Consider the following 23,321-nt stretch of genomic DNA (forward strand, 5'->3'; position numbering starts at 1 on the left):
CAATTTGGAGCCATTCCCTCTTGTCCTGACATTCCAGGCCCCTTTCCAAAGTTCCTCTCCAGCTCTCTTGGAGACCCTTTAGACACTGGAAGGGGCTCTGAGGTCTCCCTGGAGCCTTCTGTTCTTCAGGCTGAGTAAACCAAGTCTTTCCTCATAAGAAAGGAACTCTATCTCTCGAATAATCTTTGTGGTTTCCTCTGGCTCACTCCAGACTAAGCAGCCCCCACATCCTTGACTCAATATTACCACCAATTTACAGGGTAGTCCATGCCACAGGACTGGGAACAGGCAGTGGAAGGAACAAAAATCCCTTTCTATCACGATTTTTGCTAAAATACTTGAATTGTAAAAACCCTGTCCCTCTTTCACAGGCTCAGGCTGGTTGAGGTCCAAAGGGACTTCAAGGAGGTCCCTGCTCCAAAGCCCTGCTCAAGCAGGACCTACAGCCCCTTGCCCCCGACCACCTCCAGGTCTGAGAAGGGGAACTCCAGACTCTCTCAAGGCCACTGGGCCCAGTTTCTCCTCCTTTCCCCACAGCAGAGATGCTCCTGTCCCCTCCAGTCCCTCCCAGTGCTGCTGGCCCTTAGCTGGACTCTCTCCTGGGTGTCCAGGTCTCTTCTCTACTGGAGAGCCCATCCCTGGGCACACAAAAGTGCAGGAAAACTCTGCTGAAGCCCGGGATTGAACCAGGGACCTTTAGATCTTCAGTCTAACGCTCTCCCAGCTGAGCTACTTCAGCTCTGCTGAGGCTTAGATTTTCCCAAAACCTGTTGGAACATGATGAGATTTCAAACTTTCACCACTCAAAGCAGTTTGCCCAACACTCCTCCAAGAAGAATCAAGGAATGGTTTGGGTTGGAAGGAGCCTTTAAGATCACCTCATTTCAGTCCTCCACTGTCCCAGGTTGATCCAAATTCCATCCAAACCTGTCCTTGGACACTTCCAGGGACGGGGTAGCTGCAGCTTCTCTGGGAAATCCATTCCGGTGTTGGAATGGTGTGACTGACAGCACAACAAAGCAATAAAGAACAAATGTCAGGAAAACCAAGTCAAGAGCAGCCTCTCCCCAAAAATAAGAGCTTTCCCTGTTGGACCATCAGCTGGAAAGCTGACTTGGAAAAGAGACTTGAAAACCTTTCAGTTCTCTTGGACTATTATGTCATACATTGCACCAAAATGTGCAATTGTTTAACTACACTTAAATCATTCTAAACTACATAAATTGTTTCCAATGATCCCTCTTCTTTCCAAATGCTGGCACTTTTTTATTTCAGAGCACTGCCATCCTGCTATCTTCTATATAATTATGTTACATTTGCAGTACATTGCTGCCTCTCCAATAAGTGCTCCCCAGTATGCATCCAGTAACACCTCATTTTCCCTCTCTTAAATTGTCTTAAAAAGAAATCCATTTAGAAATGATTGGGGAGTAAGTTTGTGCTTAAATGTAAATGTAAAAAATAAGAGAGTTTTCTGCATTTAAATGTTCTAAATGTTATTTTTTAACAACTTGACTTATAATCAAAGTCCCCAAAACTGCAAAGAAAAAGGAATATGTTGTTTGGTTGTGCCACTGCTTGGAAATCCAGCTCCATTTCTTGAGCATTCCCAGGCTTTCCTTGTTCCAGGGATTTCAGAGGGAACCTGGAGAGGGTCCTCATTCAAAGCACTCCAAAATCCGTGTGTAGAGTGAGGATAAATCTGGGAATGTAGGCAATGGACACCTTCCAAGAAGTGACACTCTCTGGTTTCCCTCAGCTCAGAAGGAAAGCAGAGAAATGACAAAGTTTCCCAAAGTTTGCACCAGGATCCTGCAAGGCTTGAGAACCTATGGAGGTGGAGAAAAAATCTGGAGCATCTTTAGCTCCCTCCAGAGCAACTTCCTGCAGCTGAAGGTCATCAGTTCCCTCACGTGCTTCATTCCAATGCAAGAAGCATCAAACAGTAGAAACAAACATGGAATGGTTTGGGTTGGAAAGGACCTCAAAGATCATCTCATTCCCACCACCTGCCATGGGCAGGGACACCTCCCACTACTCCAGGTTGCTCCAAGTTCTGTCCAGCCTGAGGGATGAGGCAGCCACAGCTTCTCTGGGCACCCTGTGCCAGGGCCTCCCCACCCTCACAGTCAAGAATTTCTTCCTAATATCCAATCCAAACCTACTCTCAGTCTGAAAACATGTCCTGTCCATCCATGCTCTAGCAAATATTCCCTCTCCACATTCCTTGTCAGCTTCTTCAGGTACTGGAAGGCCACAATTAAGTCACCCCAAGCCTTTTTTTCCAGGCCAAACAATCACAGTTCCCTCGGCCTTCCCTCACAGCAGAGCTGTTCCATCCCTCTGACCTCCTTGGTGCCTCCTCTGGACTCACTCCAACATCTCCATGTCCTTCCTGTGCTGGGAACCCAGAGCTGGATGCAGCACTCAAGAATCCCTCCTGCCCTTAGATGTGGCTGCTTCAAGAGTGGGATCAAAGCTTTATGCAGCTTTACGTCTGGGTGAATTATTCAGCTTGATTATTTGTCCATAAAAAAACCAGGTAATCTCTAACAAGGAGGAAAAACCTGGATATGAGAGATGGAAAAGAATTATGGCACATGGCAATTAAGTGTGTGGAGGATGGAGGTTCTGTGTTTTCATGGATATCACAGCTCTGAATCCAATCCTGGTGTGCAGCTCTGTCTCAGCACTGGGAATTGCTTTTCCAGCCTCGGGGAACCCCTCCAGGTACTCACCCCTTTCAAATATAGGTGTGTGCTGCAGCTTCCCATGATTTCTCCTCAAAAATTCCACTATTGCACATGGCCAAGCCCCAGCTGTGGATTTGGCAGCTCCAGCCATGCACAATCAGCTTTCCTGGGTAGACACACATTCCCTGCCAAGATCTGAGACTGCCAGCTGGAGGTGCTCCATAGGACCTGTCGGGAAAAGGGAAGCATGAGCTTCCAAATCTGTTTGGAAGCCAGGTAGGTCACACCAGGCTGTTGGGAGGTCTCCATTTAGGATCCAGGTCTGAAAATCTCTTCTGGCTAAGCCAAACTACTCCTATAAAAAGTTTGCTGCTGGTGACACGTGAGGATATAAATTGGATCTTGCTCTTGGAGTTAGGCGAGATGAGGTTCAAGTCCTCCGCCTGTCTGAGAAGAACTTTCAGAACCTGCTCACCAGGTATCCTGGAGACCCTACTGTGGCCTTCCAGTACCTCAAAGGGGATACAGGAAAGCTGGAAAGGGACTTTTTGCAATGGCAAAGAGTGACAGGGCAAGGGGGGATGGCTTTAAGATGAGAGAGTGTAGATTTAGATGGAATATTACGAAGAAATTCTTCCCTGTGAAGGTGGTGAGGCCCTGGCACAGGCTGCTGCTGTGGCTGCCCCATGCTTGGAAGTGTTCAAGGCCAGGTTGGACAGGGCTTGGAGCAACTTGGGACAGTGGAAGGTGTCCCTGCCCATGGCAGGAGAGTTAAAACAGGTTGATCTTTAAGGCCCCTTCCAAGCAAAACCATTTTATGCCATTCCCAGAGAACACAGAACAGGATCAAGTCCTGTGAACAACACAAGCCTGGTGGGGCAAAACCCCTGAGTGGATCCATCTCCATTTTGACATCTGAAATATGGGAATAATTCGACTTTTCTTTGACTTGGGTGTTAGAAGGGCACTGCTTTGAGTCCAGAAACATCCACAAGCCATAAACAAGATAATGGCATCAATAACCCAGCCCCAATCCATGCAATTGATTCTCCACGGATAATGCATCCAGCAGGAAATGGACCCAAGTGACACCGAGTTTGATGGGAAGATTGACAGCTCTGAGGCATAGAAATATTGACCTAAAGGGACTTTTGGTAGCTTGTCTGGGTCCTGACTTTTGGTAGCTTATCTGGGTCCTGTGTGGCAGGAATGACATTGGATCAAACATCCAGCCAGGATTTGGAGGCAGGGAAGGCTCATTTTCCCCCTTCCCCACATATTTGTCAAGTTAACAGGTGCCAATAATGCCTCTGGACAGTCTGGATGTAAAACAATAGTGATATCCCTTCCATGCCCAAAACAACATTTTCCTTCCCCCTGTCCCCTTTTCCATTTTCCAGCTTCTCCTACAGGCACCAAACTTTCACCCTTCATCAGGAGAGGAGGAAAAAAAACCAAAAAAAAAAAAAAAAAAAAAAAAAAAAAAATTCCAGCCACAAAATGCTGCACTCTGGCTTTCAAACCCGTTGTCCCCCAGGTGGGAAATGACAGCCAGCAGAGCCGGTGCACAGAAAATAGCAGAGCGACTCCCACTCTCCAAAGGCAGCCCAGGGATGAGTCAGAGATAACTAAAAGCATCTCTCTCCCCGTGGGGCCGGGGCTCTGCCTGGCCCACCTGCCTTCCCCCGCTGAGGAGGGGGCTGATGCAGCCCCCCGGGCACTGCCTGTGAGTCAGGAGACCCAGAAATGTCCCCAGGGAGGGAGGTAAAGCCACCTGCGAGCTGCTGCTCATCTGACATTTAAAGGGTGTTGTATCCCAGCCTGGTGTTAGAGGGGTGAAGCCTCCATCAGTCTCCTCGCGGCTCTGGGAAGTCTGTGGTGCTGAAAATCTGAGCTACGTGGGGTTTTCGGGAGGGTGGTCAGACCTCCTGACACATCAACAGCTTTTCCTGATGAAAAAATTCCTTCGAGATCAATGAACAGCCCAAGAGCTGCATGAGGGGGAGATTCCAGGGATTTAGCCACAGGTTTGTGTCCCTGAAGATGATTATGCTAACTGGCATAATTAAATCTGTGAATAATCTTTATCTCTCACAATTGCTGCCTGGATTATTTTATGGCTTCTTTACTCCTCTGTCTCTGGCTGAGAGCTGCCCCCACTGAAATGTCCTAGAGCTGGTGGAAAAGGGTGGGTTTTGTATTTCTTAGGATTTCAAAGCCTCATCCCTTCCCTAAAAAATGGAAAACGCTTGAACTGAGGGTTTCCACTTAAAGGAAGACAAGTCTAACTACAAGGTTATGAAGCAAAGGGCTTCTTTTTTATTTAATATATCGGAAATTGAAGAGGGAAAAAATGTTTGGCCCTCAGTGAACTTTTAAATTATTTCAGCACCAAACCCTATATTTCTGTTAGTAAAGGAATTTAATCTAGTTGGATAATAATGGAACAGTTTAGTTTGGAAGGGACCTGGAAGATCATCCCGTCCCAACTCCTCTGCCATAGGCAGAGACATTTTCCACCATCCCAGGCTGCTCCAAGCTCCATCCAGCCTGGCCTGGAACCCTGCCAGGGATGGGGCAGCCACAGCTTCCCTGGGAATTCCATACCAAGGACTCACTGCCCCCATAGGGAGGAATTTCTTCTTAATATCTAATCTAATCTAGCCTCCTTTAGCATTTTTTTTCCCCAAGTTAAGGGTGAAGATCTGTGATAATCCAAATAAGGCTTCTCCTGATGGTTAACAAGATAGAGGGAAGATAAACCAACCTCTAAAAACTCCCAACAGTTGACAAATTGTGCATTTATTAGGCCTTAGATTTATTCCAAACATATAACTATGCTCATCAAGCAACAGCCAGAGGGAAAAGGGGAAAAAAATGGAAAAAAAAAAAAGATGTTGTTGGAAAGTTTTGAAGACAACAAACTCTGTGTTTGCTGAGTCTTCCCCCATCTGCTGCATTTCACTCTGTTCTCACAGCCTTGAGTAACAGACCCCAACTAATTGCACAGTTTTGCCTGCAAATCCACAGCCTGGTTATTTTTAACCACCCTTTTTTTCTCTTCTCCAGAATCTCTCCAGGAGGCAGAAAGGCCATAATTTTCCCACCTTCCTAATGCAAGCAGAAGTGGGTGGCAGGGGGTTGTTGTGTCCATTAGGACAGGACAGGGAATGTGGACAGCAGCTGTTGGCATCTCTCAGGGGTGGTGAAGCCTAAGAGTGAAACCTGAATATTTCTGGGGGGTTCCAGGCCACACCCTCACCAAGGTAGTGTTTTTGGAGCTGACCCACCACACGTAGGGATGATTTTGTGGATTCTGGGATATTGTCCTTTCCTTCTGGGTCATGTGGGCAGTGAGAGTCCATCCTCGCCCTTCACTTGGTTCCAGCAACACAAAAATAACAGCAAAGGGCTCAGAATTGTTTGGATTGGAAAGGACCTGAAAGATCCTCTCATTCCAACCCCCTGCCAAGGGCAGGGACACCTTCCAGTAAACCAGCTTGCTCCAAACCCTTTCCAGCCTGGCCTTGAACACTTCCAGGGATGTGGAATCCAATCTCCTGATGATTAAACCTCTGAGGAGGGGCCTGGGGTTTCATCTTTACTCCCTAAGATGGAAGGGTACAAGCTGGCAACTGATAACACATAGGGATTTAAAAAAGCCCAAACTTCTGTTAATTAAATGTCTGACTTTGAGAAATGCCAGCCAAGTATTGTATGTAGAGAGGGCTATAGATACCCAGGCTTAGAGGCAGATACACAATCTTAAAATAAAATTATTCTTTCCACGAAATAGCACAAATATCTGTAAAACTGTGGCCAGCCTTGCCAATAAATTATATTTTCCCATCAGCAGTGGGAGTCTCTATTGCTGGCAGGATTCTGTCATGCAGGACACACCAGGATGTCTCCGTTATCTCACTGACAACGTGAAAACAAATTGGGATAAAACCCCCACGCGGCTTCTGGGCTTCCCCCAGGAGGAGACACAGCCCACACGTTGGGTGGGTGGGTGTTGGCAATGTAGGTCATGGCAAAAATCTTTGTTTTGTGAGGGCCACCTTCCTGCTAGGTGAGTGACAAGCGTCCCCCTCCGCAGCCCCAGCAAGTCTGGCAGACACCACCACTGCCACTGCCTGATGACACCCAGGATTTCAGGACAAGAAAGAAGAGTTGAGCCTGTAAAACTCAGAGCTGGGTGAGAATTTAGAGCAAGGTGGGCAGTTCACACCTTTTTCAGCTGGTTCTGGGGCAAGAACATTGCAGGGTCGGGATGTGGAGGAGTCACCATCCCTGGAGGTGTTGAAGAAATGCCTGGATGTGGCACTTAGCGCCATGTGATGGGTGACAGGCATCAGTCAAAGGTTGGGCTTGAGGATCTTCGAGGTCTTTTCCAATCTAAAAACCCTGTGATTTCCAGCATGCAAACAGCCTGAACCTTTCTCATATGTGCAATAAAAAAGGCTCTAATGCTGGAGGAATCCTAAAAGCTTCACTCATCTGATTCCTTCAGAGGGATTGAGCACTGTTCCAATCAGGAAAAGCTGTGAGAGTTTGGGTTATTTAGCATGGAAAATAGAAGGATCTGGGAAAAACTTATTGAAGCCTTTCAACTCCTTAAAACCTATGAACTCCTTAAAGGGAGTTTAATAAGACAGACGGAAACAGATTTGTTTGTAGGGTGTGTAGGGACAGGACAAGGGGTGATGGTTTTAAACTGAAAGAGGGGAGATTTGGACTGGCTCTAAGGAAGAAATCTTTTGTGATGGGAGTGGTTAAGAACCAGATGAGGTTATCCAGAGAAATTTCCATCTCAGGAAACATTTCAAGGTCAGCTTGGATGAGGCTCTGAGCAGCATGATGTGGTTGAAGAAGTCCCTGACCATTGCAGGAGGTTGGACTAGAAGACCACTAGAAGACCAGAAGTTCATTTAAAGTTCATTTCCAATCCAAACCATTCCATGATTCTGTTGTAAGGGGGTCTGAATGTGACCAGTTGGGATGGAGTTCACTGAAATGAGATGAGGTGGATCCCAACACAAATTCCTCCACACAGTCCATCCTGAATTGCATTACACTGCCAAGAGAGCAGCCAAGACAAAGTCCTCCCTAAATATAATAAAGTGTCCCCACTCCCCATTTCTTTCACAGGACCAGACATTTTTGCTCTGAAGATATTTTTGTTGCTGCAAACTGAGCTGAGCTAAACCCTGCCTGGCCTAAAAACTTCCAGCCGGATATCACACACCCCCACAGGTCCAAACTGCTTAAAACTCCTGCGCAGACAGTGAAGTCTGCAATGTCCCATCATTCTGATGGGTTTGATAGCTTGGCTATAAAGTTAAGGATGTGAAATTCATGATGTGATCCTTCACCCATGAACATCTTTGCTTCTCTTATTCACCACAGTCCAGCCCAGACACTGTGCTGGACACTCAACTTTAAAACAAAATAGTAAATAATAAAATCCCTGAAAATGAGTTCATTACTGAATAAGAAACTCTCTAAATTTATAGATGATAATACAACCAACAAAACCAACAATAATAAAAAAGCAATAAAAACATTATTAATAATAAAATCAATAAAATGTAAAAATATAATAATAATAAATAATAAAATAATTTAAAAATAATAAAATATCTTTGTTGATGGCACCTTGAATCCCACTTCTGCTTTTGTTCCTACGTTTTTCCCATCTGTCCACCCAACCCAGGTCCTGACCTCTCCTAGCTGTTTTTCTTTCCTTATGGAACTCTGTGTCCCATCCCAAGGACCACCCAAGTATGGAGTTGGTGGGAATCCTCATGCACAAGGAGACGTGGTGTGCCTTAGCCCAACCACAATGCATAAATTCTTGTCAATGGTTTGGGTGTCCAGCTCCAAGTGCTTCTGGGAATAACTGAAAGACACCTTCACCCCACTTTCTCAGGGTGCCCAGCTCTATTCAGACTGGAAGAGGAGAGATTTAAACCAGATTTTGGGTGGAAGTTCTGTACTCAGAGTTCTTTACTCATCACAGGTTGCCCAATGAAGCTGTGACTGCCCCTTCCATGGAAGTGTCCAAGGCCAAGTTGGATGGGGCTTGGATCAACCTGCTTGGAATGAGATGGTCTTGAAGGTGCCTTCCAGCCCAAACCATTCCATGGTTCTGTTCTGTGATTCCATGATAAATAACGGCCTTCCTTTTCTATAAACTTACCTGGAAAAGTCCAGACACATTTCAGGACACCAAAATCATGGAGAAATGTTCCTGTCTGTGAAGAAGCCCTCTCTATCCAGAGGACCCAGTACAAACCTACCAGAAAACAATAATAGCCATTATTTCCTTAAGGGACACATTCCAGGGGTATAAAAAGGAAGAATTCCATGGATTTCAAAGGCAACTTGAAGATTTGTTTTTTGTAGGGTTGGTTTGGGAAAAGGGCAGTGAGTCCATTCTGTTTAATTCAATAAATCAATAATTCAGATGACAGCATCTTTATTAAAGCTGGAATTTGGGATAATTTGCATTTAGAAGCGACCCCAAATCCCCCTTTTTGTGGCTTCAGCTCATTTGACACAGAGAGAGCGAAGGCCACATTTAATCCATGTTCTTGTGTAGAAATCAGAGACCTTCTGGAATTTACTAAAAACAGAGCTTTGATTGAAGATTTTCCTCTCTAATTACAATTTAACATGGTAAGAAATTTAACTAAGGCATATTTAAATGGTAATTAAGTTTTTAAATTGATAATATAGTATCTCTGAAAGTCCCAATATTATGTGCCAGACACATTAATGTGAGGTCACAGCTCTGAGGAGCATTTGGTCAGCCCTGAGTCGCTCTTGCCACTAGAAGTTTCCATTAAACCTAAATTCTCATGTTAAAAACAGATGAGAAATGCCTGTTTTGAAAATCAAAATTATTCCAGAGTTTGTCTTAGTTTCACAAATTAGTTGGTCTCAGACAGACAAACAAAAAACAGCAGGAAGCAGAAAATGTGTGGGAGATGCAGACTCTCATTTAAAAAAATATTTTGATTTTCTGATTGGAAATGGCATTTATTCCATCAGAAGTACTTTTGAACATAAATCAAAATCTGGGCACTGAAGTGAAACATTCCCTTCTAGTGAAAGTATTATCAACTTTCCAGTTTACCAGAGGAAAATAATGTTTGATCAGACTTTATGCAAAATAGGCTACTGGGCTTTTTCTTTCTGCTGCAGGCCACAGGAAAAGAATAAATGCATTTTCCACAAGGTCTCCTATTAAGGGGGTAATTTCTTAGTTGGAAAATGTGTTTATGAGAAATGAAGATGCAGGATCTGAAGGGACTTCATGATACTTTTATAAATGCTCTGATAAAGTTTCCCACTTCCAGAAATCATTTGGAAGCCAGTTTCTCCCTGGAACATCAATATTCAGAGTAGCTAGAAATTAATTTCAGTATTCCACACACAATCCTTAATAAATTGGTCAGCCAGTGTTAAAGCTGCAGAAAATATCATAGCAAGTCAACAAGTTACGAAGACAAAATTTTAAAACAACACTGGATTGCCCCACTTTTCCAGCAAAGTTCCTCAATACGTGCATCACTTCCAAATTGTGCCCCGCCGAGACAAAATTCCCACTTGAGATTTATGGAGTGGACTTGGAGGTGCTGGAGGAACTGGGATTTTCTGCCTTCTAAAAGGGGATTTACAGGCGTGTGCACACCTCTATTTCTGCCTTGCTGCTAAGTAGAGCACGAGCCATCCCTGCACCACATGAGGGGGAAAACACATCCACGGCTCTCAGGGAAAGTGGGGAATGTCAGAGTCTCGGCTGAGGAGATGAGAGAGGTGCTGTTTGTATATAAAAACTCCTGTGAAAGTCTCTAAGAATAGTTATCCACTGCAGAAATGGAAACCAGATTCCTAAGGGCTGCCCAGGTTGGTCTCCATGAGCCTGAGAGCAGACTTCTGGGGGAAGAATATATTTTATTTTTCCCTTTCCCTACCTTGGGTAAGGTGATTTTATAGCCAAAAAAGGGCAACTTCTTCTCTGTGCTGCAGATCAAGAAATCAAATTTGTGAACTACCAAACAATGGAAAAATAATATTTTTGTACTCAGTGATGCCTGGAACATTTAACTTCACCTTGAGGGTTTTATTTGATACTGAGATGGTCTTTTGGTTCAGCCTTAATAAATAACAAGTGAGATGTGACTCTATTTTCCAGGGCAGTTTAAGTCTGAATGGAGCCTGAATTTATGAAGATGCTTGTCTCTTCTTTCTTGTTTACACAGCTTCCCTTGTTCCTGGAAAAATCAGTCTGAGATGATTTTAAGAATTCTATTCAAAGAGACTGAAATTCCTGGGAAATCTACACCACCATTAGACTCATCTCAGCATTAGGAAGTTTCTTCACAACTTTCTTCTGGAGGGAACACTTGTGGCTTCTTGTGGTACCTTCCACTGTCACTGAATCATGGAATTGTTTGGACTGGAAGGGACCTGAAAGATCATGGAATTCCAACCCTCTGCCATGAACAGGGACACCTTCCACTGTCCCAGGTTGCTCCAAGCCCTGTCCAAAGTGGTCTTGAACACTTCAGGGATCCAGGTACAGCCACAGCTTCTCTGGAAAACCTCCTTCCCAATATCCCATCTAACTCCATCTTCTGTCAATTTAACGCCATTCCCTGTGTCCTGTCCCTCCATCCTTTGTCCCAAGTCCCTCTCCAGCTCTCCTGGAGCCTCTTTAGGCACTGGAAGGGGCTCTGAGCTCTCCCTGGATCCTTCTCTTCTCCAGCCTGGACATTCCCAGTTCTCTCAGCCTGGCTGCAGAGCAGAGGGGCTCCAGCCCTTGGAGCATCTCTGAGGCCTCTCCTGGATTTGCTCCAGCAGCTCCAGGTCCTTCTTATGTCAGGGCTCCCAGAGATGGAGACAATGTTCCAGGTGGGGTCCCTCAACCTTCTGATCACATATCATAGGTCTGGAAATAAACCCATCTCTTCCATTTTTCCCATTCCAGGGTTCAGTAATTCTCATTCAGTGAAGAGAACCTTGGAACCATGAATGCCACAGTCCCTCTACATCCAAATTCAGGTTCCAAAACCTGTTCCAAAGTTGAGCAAGGGTTGTCTTACGCAGACAAACTCTCTGGTGTTAAGGATTAGGGCAGCGAGCCAAGATAAAAGTTCAGCCCTTGGCCAAATCCTGAAGGGAGCTGAGAGAGGACAGCACTTAAAAGCTTTACAATAAATCTGATTTATGTGTCTGTCTTTATTTGCCAGCAAAGTTAGGAGGAACTTCAGGTGAAGACTGGAAATTTTGGAAATTTGAAAAAATGGCCATGTAGGGAAAGATATAACAGGGTTCAAAGTAGAATCAGAGAATCAAAGAATCAGAGAATGGTTTGGTTTGGAAAGGACTTGAAAGATCATCCAGCTCCAACCTCTGCCATGGGCAAGGACATCTTCCACTATCCCAGGTTGCTCCAAGCCACATCCAATCCCTTGAATACTTCCAGGGATGGAGCTACAAATACTCCTGCAACCTGTAGTTCAACTCTCTTTCCAAAGCTTAGAATAAATCCACATTTCTTGTGTCCAGTGGGATGGTCACCACAAGTGGAGCTGACCTTCCTAGGCCACAAACTTACCAGCAACAACGTTCTGGACATTTGTTCCGGCCAGTATCCTCAGTTTAGTCAGAACAGAGACCATCCAGGGCTAAAAAAACCCCCAGAGAAGCAAAATACGAGGTGTCTAGCAGCGAAGTCACTGCCAATGCACAATTCAATTTTGAGGACTGCACTAAAACACCAAAAGCTGCTGCCTGTAATACTCAAAGAGCTGTTGTTTTAACATTCCACTTGCGTCAGTGTCTGGCACCTTTTAAGATGACAGCTTATTTGTAACTTATTCAACCTGATGCCTCCTGAGCAATGAAATGTGCCCCTGGGACGTTCTTTTTTCCTTTTCCTCTCCGTCTCACATTTTACATCCCTCATACATTTCAACAAGTTCATAATAACTTTGCTTTGCCTCACTACTCTGATTGCTCCCATCTCCGGGTTATTTACCAAGCAGAGTTGCTGCTGCAGAAAGGACAAACAGATTAAAGAATTCAGCACTTTGCTGTGCCAGTAAGAAAATTGCATCTCCGTCTGCACATGGAGATGAAACGGGGCTGGAAGTGGCACAGCAGTCAACCTTTGCTCTGCCTTCTGCATCGTGGGGAGAAGGAAGCAGAAAATAACCCCTTTCTCCTGAATTTTCAGAGAACATTGCGGTGTTCTGGCTGCAGAGAACACATCACGGAAATAACGGTGTATTTTTATCTTTTAAACTTTATTGGGCATGATGGGGGAGCCACTGTTTGAGAACACTGCCTAAACACATATTTGGGATGACAAAATTTGACATAAATTTCTTTATGTAGAAGGAGAAGGGCTGTAACACCTGCTGGCACCAAAAATTCTCCCATCATTTGTGAACCCCAGGTTTTGTAGTGAAAATCCATCGGCTGAGTGTTGCAACATTCCCAGTGCACCTGGATTAGTGAATACCATGATGGCAGTAAATATCCAATAGATTTAACCTACAAACATTTATAGAATCATGGAAGGGTTTTGGGTTGGAAGGCATCTTCAAGATCATCTCATTCCAACCTTCTGCCATGGGCAGGGACACTTTCCTAGACTGGGTTAATCTTCTTAAATTTTTACCAACCGAGGCCACAGGTGTTGCAATGAAATATTGGAGAATTTCAGCAGCATGGAAGTTGATATTCCAACTTCTTAGAAAAATTTAAAGAGTTTTAGAAGCTGGTTTGGGATTTAATTCCTCTCAACACATTTTTAAAAACTGGAGACCTTCCAAAGGAATGAGGGCCTGTGGACATTTCATCAAGTCCTTGTGGGCTCCTTCTAACTCAGTATAATTCTGTGATTCCATGTGATAAATGCTGGACTGTAAAGTCTGATCCTCACAAGCAAAATCCCTGTTCACCAAAATAGAATTCAAAGTTAAAAATACCTCTCCAGCACCAGATGACTTTGTTCCCTGGAAAGTAGGGCTCGTCAAAGAAACCTGTTCTCTGTTCAAGGAGATTTCATGTCTGGGTGATAAAGAAATTCATGATGATAAAACCTACTTTAGTTCCACTGGATTATAACCAGGTACCTTCAGGATTGAAGCTGCTGCCAAATAAAGGAACAAAAAGACACATCTTGCATCAATTAAAACCCGTCTCAGTCCAGCAAATTCTAATTTGAATGGGGGGGGAAGGATTTGCAGTGATTTTTATCTTCATTGCAATCACCTTCGGAGAAGATTCTGAGCGAAGACTGTTCAATATTTTTATCACAAGGGATAATGGGTTGAAAGACAGTAGGGTTTAGATGGGATTTGGGGAAGAAATTCCTTACTCTGAAGATGGTGAGGCCCTGGCAAAGGTTTGCCAGAGAGGCCGTGGCTGCCCCATCCCTGGAAGTGTCCAAAGCCAGGGTGGACAGAAATTAGAGCAACCTGGGATAGTGGAAGGTGTCCCTGCCCATGGCAGGGGGGTGGAATTGGGTGATATAAGGACCCTTGCAACCCAAAATTCTCCCTGATTCCATGATCCTGTATTAATTTTAAGGTGCAAAATCACATCAGTCCATTCAAGTGGATAAGGAGCAGTTTTCTTGTAGAGTTTTGCAGCATTTAACACAATATCTGAGATAGCAAGGAGGGAAAACTTTATAATTTTGAGTTATGCAAGAGAAAGTTGTATGAATTATTGTGTTGGAAATTGAATTTAGCTGAATTTAGCCTTGAAACAAGACAGTTATTTCCAAGAAGTGGAAATAATTATATTCACTTGGAGTTTAGAAGTGGCATAATGTACTGAGTATTCCCTGGAATCTCTGAGATAGCAGAGTTTGCTGATAATCAGAATTTACCATTTGTTGGTCCTTTTGAAAGACATCTTTTAAATGAGGAAAAAAGCAAAAATCATCCACATTTCCATGAAACTGGAAGCTCCGAGCTCCCAGAGGTTGTTCAGTAAATCTGACACTCCTGTACACTTCATTACTAGCTGGCAATTAGCAAGCCCATTAAATGCTGGTTAATGAGAATACTAATTGCACTGAGCAGCTGCAGGTGGTTCCCAGCACTCCCAGTTCTGGGGCAGATCCTGCATCTCACTGCCCAAGGCTGGGAAATATCCATCTTCCAAAATCCCCAGCTCTGGAACAGCCCTAGCAGAGCCACCTGCTCCAGAGCTGGAGAGGGCACAGCAGATAAAACACCCAGCTCTGGATAAATCCAGAAAAGGACCAACATGATGCAAGGAAAACTGTTCTTGGCTTTGAGAAACACAGCTCTGGGCTTGATGAAGGGTCGTGGAATGAACTGGGGTAGTGGTGAGGCACCACCAGTGCTGGGGTCAGTTTGGGGGCCTCATGACAAGAAGAACATTGAGGGGCTGGAGTGTGTCCAGAGAAGGTAACAGAGCTGGGAAGGATTTGGAGCATCAGGAACAGCTGAGGGAGCTCGGAAAGGGGCTCAGCCTGCAGAAAATGAGGCTCAGGGGGCATCTTCTGCATCTCTACAATTCCCTGAAAAGAAATTGTGGTGGGATGAGGGTCAACCTCTTCTCCTAGGCAATGAGAGCTGGGAAAAGAGGAAACAGCCTCAAGTTGCACCAGGTGAGGCTCAGGTTGGATATTTGGAAAAATTTCTCCACTGAAGGAGTGACAAAACATTGGAACAGGCTGCCCAGGGAAAGGTTGGAGTCACCATCCTGGGAAAGTGTTCAAACATCCAGGCTGACCTGGCACTTTGTGGTGTGGTTTAGTGGACATGGTGAAAATTCAGCTAGAGGTTGGACTTGATCTTGGAGGTCTTTTCCAAACTCAGTGATCCTCTGAACCTGAAGGAAATTTAAAATAACATCTTTCATTCAAAGGTTCTGTAATTTTCATGTGTTTTTTTGTGGCAAAAGGAGCACAATGGGAGCAGCAAGGTTGATTCTGGGAGGGAGGAAATTAGAGTCCTGTGGCAGAGCAGGCCCTGGTGTTCCTTTAAGAGGGGAACTCAGCTATGGAGTGGCTGGATTGCAAAGGGGTTTTCTTCCCAAAACCTTTATACCTGTGGCTTGCAGAAATGAAATATCATCCCGATTCCCCCTGTGTGACAAATTCCTGTCACTGTGGCAGCATTGGGAGCCCAAAGTACAGATAAACCACTGCAGCTTTTGATGTTAATTCCAACAGAACCTTCCAGCATTGAAAGTTCAGCATCATTAATAATACAAAAACCTTTGAGTGCAGCACTCCACCCCCAGCCCTGCACTCCACACAATCAACTTACTTTACTTTTATCTAATTACAAAGCATTACTCACGAGAATGACGGATTATATTACTCACTATTATACAATTTCTGTGTTCTCCAGTCCTAACAAAAAGAAAGTACAGAAAAAGAAGTTATTTGATGAAAAAAAAAATACTCCCCTTAATAACAAATGATTTAATTTTAAGAAAGAATTTTGATGCCAAGACACAACTTTTGCTGAATTTGCCAGTTTGATTCAAACTTTTCCCATGTTTGAAATCTAATAAATGCCATATGAAGTAATTCTGTAGTGAGCTTCAAATTTGTCACTCTCATGACTAATTCCTTTTAATTAGACTTAACAACATATAAGAAAAAAAAATGTCATCATTTAAAGTGAAGTCAGTGATGTATTGATTGGATAAGGACTTAACAGCATAAGTAGTTTCTTAGAAAATGATTCAAGTGAGCATATTTTTAATTTCAAGCCATTTATTTTCTTTCTCCTGGGTCCCATTGTACATAACAGCAATATCTTTCCTGATTTTCCCTACATCCCACGCTCAAGGTGCATAATGCTTTATGGAATTCTGCTCATAAACATGGTCATTTCAAGCATATGAATTAAAATTATTAAATATTCTGATAAAATAAGGCCTTTTGAAGACATCCAGAAGAGAAACAGCCCCCATATCCAAATTATTTGACCACACTTGATACATGGCTGTAACAGCAAAGACAAAAACAATGGAAATTTATCCCCAGATATTTGATGAAATAAAATGTGAAAAGGCAGATTGTTGGCATCACCTTCCAGCCATACATCCATGACATCACTCGGGATCATCCTGCACCACTTCACAAAATTTGAACAAGTTTGCAAGATTTCTTTTTGCTTGTATGGAAATGTCTGAAAAAACTCCTCTTTGGGAGTTGAGATGAATCTTCGTGGAGCTCTCTCCAGTTCAGAATTTCACTCTTTTTTTATGAGAGTTGCCTTCAGCCTAAATGAATTGCCCAAAATTGTGTCATCTTAACCCAGATATTTTTAAAGCATCACTGGAGGTTATTTCTTAGCATCACCATGGTCATGGAAATATCTACAATGATGAAGGGTTAATATTGTACTTTTATCCGTGTTTGCTTTCTCTGGAATTTCCTCCTCTTGTTCTGCTTTTTATACAGAATGAAATGAAATTTTCACTGAATTATCATTTAAGATGGCCTGAGTAAAACAACAGATCCTGAAAAATCTGTCCAGATTCTAAGCCATTTTTCATCTCCTACAGTGCACGTGTCCTTCCCAGGCAGAGCAGCCTTGAGGGATGGCTGCTGAGTCTGGGATCGTTCAAGTAATTCCCAATATTTCTTTGCAGGCAGTTACTCCACCCTCAGCAGTTTGGATTTTCAGAGAACTCTTTTGGGAAGAGGGGTAGGAAATTAAACTAGTTTGGGAATTCAGTATTATATTTCTTCTCCTTTCCTTATTCCGAAAGTGCTGCAAAACAATTAACTTAGTCTTATTCATTAGTCTTATGCTGATGAACATCATCGTTGACATCTGAGTGACCTCCTGAATTAGGAAAGAAGTGCTCTTACCCTTATGTCCATTGACAAGGGTTGATTTATAGTAATTAAATAGTTGCTTGATAGAAAGAAATAGTTGATCTACAGCAATTAATGAAGAATCCAGGAGAGCAGGGATAGACCTGAGACCTGGGGCAGGACAGGAATTCCTGGAGTTCCTCTTGGGCAGAAACCTGGAATTTCTCAGCAGCAGTTCCACAACATGATAGCTCACAATGCACAAATAATGAGGAATTATTAAACCTGTAGGATTTATTATGGAATAAATACCAGAAAAGCCTTAGGAATATCAGAAATACTGAGACTACCAAAGCAGAGGGATGTTCTGAGTACCAGTCCCTGACCAGGGGAAGGAAGACCATCTAACTTTAGCTGATCATCTTCTTGTGTTTTCCTGTGTTTTTTGGGAGCTGAGGGGAAGTATTATTAAGCCTGTAAGATTTTCCAGTATCAAACACACATTTTATTGCACCCAGCCCATTCCCTTTTTTCCTTCTCTTTTGTCATACAGTGGCAGTATCCTATGGAAACACTTGGTAAGGATGCTCTAGGAAGATAAAAACATTGACTGTTTGAGCTTTGGAATCATCTTAAGGATTTGTGTATTTAGTTCTGAAGTATCTTGTGCCCATCTTGTCCCCCCATGGGACAAAATCGGACTGTGACACCCACGACTTTTAAAAGACTTCAGTGCCTTCTATAAAAACTCCTTTGGAGCAATTTTAGCACAGATTTGCCAATGTAATTTGTGCCTCCCATACAGGGTTTTCCAAGAGAAATACAAGGTTAGATGAATTGGTTAATCCATAAAGCTGATCAGATGGATTTCTTGCCATTCCACACAGAATTTCTAGTGATAATTACCATGTTCATGGTTCTTGCACTGACAAAGGTGAAGAAAGAAAAAAAGTGAGGTTTTTTTCACCAAAAAACCCCAACAAACGAAAACCCAAAACTTGCTGGTTTACTTCTAGCATGACTTACAGAGTTTACACATCTGCTGCCTCCAAGAAAAAAAAAAAAAAGGCAGAATTTTACTCATGTGGTCGAGTAAAGACAACATAATATTCCAAAGCAAATAGGGAGGTTGGCTCAAGTCAAGCCCTGCTCAGGCTCAGTGCCAGCAGACCACTCCAACTCATTGAAGTTGTAAAAATGTGCCTGATCAATGGATTGGGATTGTATGGTGAACCTTGAATTAATACATATTGATTCTGACTACAGAAACTTCTGACAAGAAATTGAGTTTGGCTGGTTTAAAGCTCGGTTGCTGTCTGAGGCACTGGACATATCTTTTTCACATTAATCCATCCTTTTCTCTCTCTTCTCTTTGCTTCCCAAGGATATGAACACTGATTAGATCTGGGAGTTTCTTGCACTGGGGGTCAAAAGGTGATGGCTCTGCAGATGTTGTTTTCAAGAGGCCTTGCTTGCACATATTAATATGCACAAAAAGTCTGAATATTAATGCACACTTTTGAGTTGCAAAACATCTTTGGGTTCCCTAAAAGTGGCTGAATTGGCTGGTTTTTATGCCTGCACAGTTCCCATGCCCAGGCAGGATCAGGAACCTGTATTTAGGTCCAAACAGCCAACAAGTCTTCATTCAACTTTTACACAACCATTTGTTCCCTCAGTACAGAAGAATTTCCAGGAATAATCTTATACTTAGCCTCTACAGCCCCAGGAAAAGCACAATGGGTCCTACTCCTAGCAACAGGCCTTGATCCCTCCTTTGTTCCCTCCAAGTGCCCTTTTATGAACAAATCCACTCTGGGAATGCTCAAATATGAACAGAAGCACCAGGGGAAAGATAGGGAGAGGTTGCTTCTTAGCACAAATGCCAACATAACCATCCAAGAGTTCCTTCTCCTGGAGAATCCGTGTGCGGAAAGTGTCCTTTGGTGACCTCCAGGAGGATTTAAAGCTCGTTGTAAACACATCAGGGACGAGAGGAGGTGAGGTGAGCCAGAGAAACGAAAATATCATCTTTTAAAGCTGGAATTTGTGCTGAGGGGTGACAAAGCACCATCAGCAAGGAGAGTCTGTCTCCACAGTGGTCTGTTACAGATCTCTGTGGAGACTTTGGCATTAAATCCATCCTATGCTTCAACCTTGTCTTTTTCCTCAGACACCTCAGAGATATCCAACACCGTCAAATGATGGTTCTGATTATCAGCATCCCACATTTGTTTCAAGTAGCAGCAAAGAAAGTTTTCCTGGACATCCATTTACAACTCATCTGTTCTGGCAGTAAAACAAAACCTTGGCAAAAAAAACCAACAAAAACCCTCAGGAATGAATGAATTTATTTCATCCCTCCATGCATGTCCTCTTTTTCTCTGTGGTGAATTGATCAAGATTTCTGGAGGTTAAAAGACTGGAAATAGTTCTTAAATAATGTTAAAAGACTGGAAATAGTTCTTAAATAATGAACTGCCTCGTAAAGACAGTGCTCTGCTGAAGGCCAGTGGTCAGAACATGAAAATCCAGTCTGATAACTTGGTCTAGTGGGGGGATCCCTGCCCATGGTGGGGGTGTTGGAATTAGATCATCTTTAAGGTCCCTTTCAGCCAAGCCTTTCCATGATTATATGATCTGTGCTCCTTCTAATTAATCGTGTCCTCTTTGTTTCCATAGAATCACAGGATAGTTTGGATTGGGTGGGAATTTAAAGCTCATCTTGTTCCACCCCTCTGCCGTGGGCAGGGACACGTCCCACTATCCCAGGTTGTTCCAAGCCTCATCCAACCTGGCCTGGGACATTTCCAGGGATGGGGCAGCCACAGCTTCTCTGGGCAACCTGTGCCAGGGTTCCACCACCCTCACAGGGAAGAATTCCTTCCCAATATCCAATATAAATATTCAAATTGTCTGGACATCCAAGGGTTTCCTTAGTCACATGGTGAAATTTCTGCTTTCTCCCAGCTGAGCTTGCAGTTGTACTTGAATTTCTTTTTCTCAGCTGTAGCTCTGTAGTTATGTTTATTCATGTCAATTCTGATTTTTCTTCTCTATTTTCCTACTTTCTATCCCCCAGTCCTTGGTTTCCTAAGCAATATAACTGGAAAATATCTCATGAGAGAGTGAGTTTATTGATGGCAGACACTAAATCCACGTGAGAAGGAAATGCCACAACCTGAATAACAGCCAAAAAAAATGAACCAAACACAGAATCACATCCAAAAAACTGGAAAATAATTATTTAAAAGGATATATCCAACAAAATCTTCAAACAAACCACCCCTACCATCCAACAAACAAGACCGATTATCCAAACTGCAATTCATTAGCAGAGGGAAGAGGAAATATCCAGAAGTTTCATTCCTGGCATTGGGAGGCTGGGCAGGATGTAACCCCAGTGAAGAGAAATATGAGTTTTTATGTGGAAAAAGACAGCAGGAGATGAGGAAGCAGATCCTCTGATGGATTTCCTGATTGCCTAGAACCCCTCAGAATGTAATAATTGGTATTTTTATTGTTTTAATGGTTCTCATTTACAGAGCTGATGGGATACTTCGCATCCAGTCCAGGTTTCTTTGGATTCATTCTGTTTTTCTTTTAACTTTAGCTTATCTCTAATCCCCACCATCAATACCAATATATACAAGACCTCTCTCTACAATCTGGTCATTGACAAAAAAAAAGCCGAATAATGAACTTTAGGCAGCATTAAGGAATCTCAGTGATTCTCCAGTGAAATTCCTCTCTCCTGAAACCTCAAGGTCAGTGACTGAAGGCTAACTGATACTTCAAGAGATGCTTTTCCAACCTGATTTCCTCAGAAAATGGAGTTTTTTGCACACGTGAGCAAAGAGAGGAATTTCCATTTGCTCAGTTGTCACCTGCATATATCATGGAGGCAAAATTTCAAAATTATATTGATTTCCTCCACTGTAAAAGTTGTTTTTGAGTGAGCACCACTCTTATTAGAGATCAGTGACCATCACAATCCTTTGTGTCTCCTCAAAACTGAACTAGAAATCACTGCAGTGGTGCTTATTGGCCAAAATAAAATTAAAAAACAGCTGGAACACTGCAAGGAAAATTAAAAATCATTAACATTGTCCATTTATTTATATATAATGAATCAAAGATAATCAATATGTCCAAGCATTTACAAATGAGGAAAAGAAGTCAGAAAAAGCATATGGAAAAAGGAAGGTTCTAATCCTGGTTTTAATGATAGGCAGCAAGGATGCAGAACTTTTTTGTGATTTTTTTCCAAGGTTATGGACAGTCAATGGAGGAAGCAGCAACTCTCCTGAAATTTCCCAACAACCAATAAAAAGCAGATTTTTTTTTCACTTCTGGATCTCATTTTCCATTGCAAATGTATTTATCTGAATGAATTATAGCTCCAGCCAACATGTTCTCATAAAACACCAAAATGTGGTTTGATATTTGGAAGAAATGGGTACCTTTAGCAGCTTCTCAAACAGCAAAGAGAAGGAAAAAACTCTTTTCTCTTCCCCTCGTTTCCATTTCTGTGGAGGTCTGAGCTAAAGAATCCAGGAACTTCATGCTGAGAAGAAAAGATCTTGGAGATCTTTCCAAACCTAAACAACTCCATGATTCTGTGATTCTCTACCCCAGCAGATCCCTTAGCTCAGCTGCCCAGTTTAACCCTGTTAATCCCAGTTTACCCTATTTCTTACAGTTGAAAATTTGCAGCATGGATAGTCCATGTAAATATTCCACCCAAAAGGCTCTGTCAGATGAGCTCTTATAAAATTAAAAATGCCAGTTATGTATTTTTCAGCATCAACATTGCAGTGGCATTGCTGGAGCAGGTCTGAAAGATGAAGTTTCCTCAGAGGGGAAAAAAAGAAAAATCAAAATTATGCTGCTTTCCTTTTTGACCTTTTCAAGTGAAGATGAAGACCTCAACAATCAGGAGGACAAAGGCAGCACCTCCAGATTGTGTTTTTGATCACCCCCAAACTTTTGTGAGGTGTGTGTCAAGTGGCTCAAACCAGATTTAACAAGATGTAGAATCCTAAAATGGTTGGAAGAAACCTTAAAGATCATCCAGTTCCAAACCCCTGCCATGGGTAGGGAGACCTTCCACTGTCCCAGGCTGCTCCAAGCCCTGTCCAACCTGGCCTTGGACACTTCCAGGAATGGGGCAGCCACAGCTTCTCTGGACAACCTCTGCCAGGCCCTCAGCAACCTCACAGGGAGAAATTTCTTCCCAATATCCAATCTACACCTTCTTTCAGTGGGAAGCCATTCCCCCTTTTCATGTCACTCCAGACCCTTGGAGTGATTTCGGAGTCTCACAGCTGTTCCTCAGTCACTCAGTGATTCGCATCATGGGGATGTGTTACAAAAAATGTAGAACACAAAACTAAATTATTAATGATGCATTTAATGCTAAGCTGTCTCCTCAGCTTAATTAACTTCTCTGCCAAATGCCTCTCTCTGTGGATAATATTGAAATTCACAGAATCACGGAGTCATTGAGGTTGGAGAAGACCTTCAATACCATCAAGACCAAGCTGTGCCTGATCCCCACCTTGTCACCAGCCCAGAGCACTGAATGTCACGTTCAGTCATTCCTTGGAAACCTCCAGTGATGGGGACTCCACCACCTCCATGAGCATCCCATTCCAGTGCCTGACCACCCTTTCCATGCAGAAATTCCTTCTTATGAACAAATTCCTCCTGATTTCCAGTAGCTGCAATCCTTTCGGTTACTGTCACGTGGAGCTTGGGTGTGTTACATGAATTTTATTTCTCTCTTCACT

At 43.1% G+C, this 23,321-nt stretch overlaps 1 long non-coding RNA gene and 1 other non-coding gene across 2 annotated transcripts in view; one reads left to right on the top strand and one right to left on the bottom strand.

Annotated features, from left to right (window-relative positions):
* LOC140682490 (uncharacterized) overlaps nt 1-23,321 on the top strand; it is a 52,576-nt gene that overhangs the window by 22,906 nt on the left and 6,349 nt on the right. The window lies entirely within an intron of this gene.
* Nucleotides 667-739, bottom strand: TRNAF-GAA (transfer RNA phenylalanine (anticodon GAA)). Its single transcript has one exon. It is a non-coding gene; the product is annotated as a tRNA-Phe (tRNA).

This window comes from Taeniopygia guttata, chromosome 2 (genome assembly GCF_048771995.1).
Source record: "Taeniopygia guttata chromosome 2, bTaeGut7.mat, whole genome shotgun sequence".
Classification (NCBI taxonomy): domain Eukaryota; kingdom Metazoa; phylum Chordata; class Aves; order Passeriformes; family Estrildidae; genus Taeniopygia; species Taeniopygia guttata.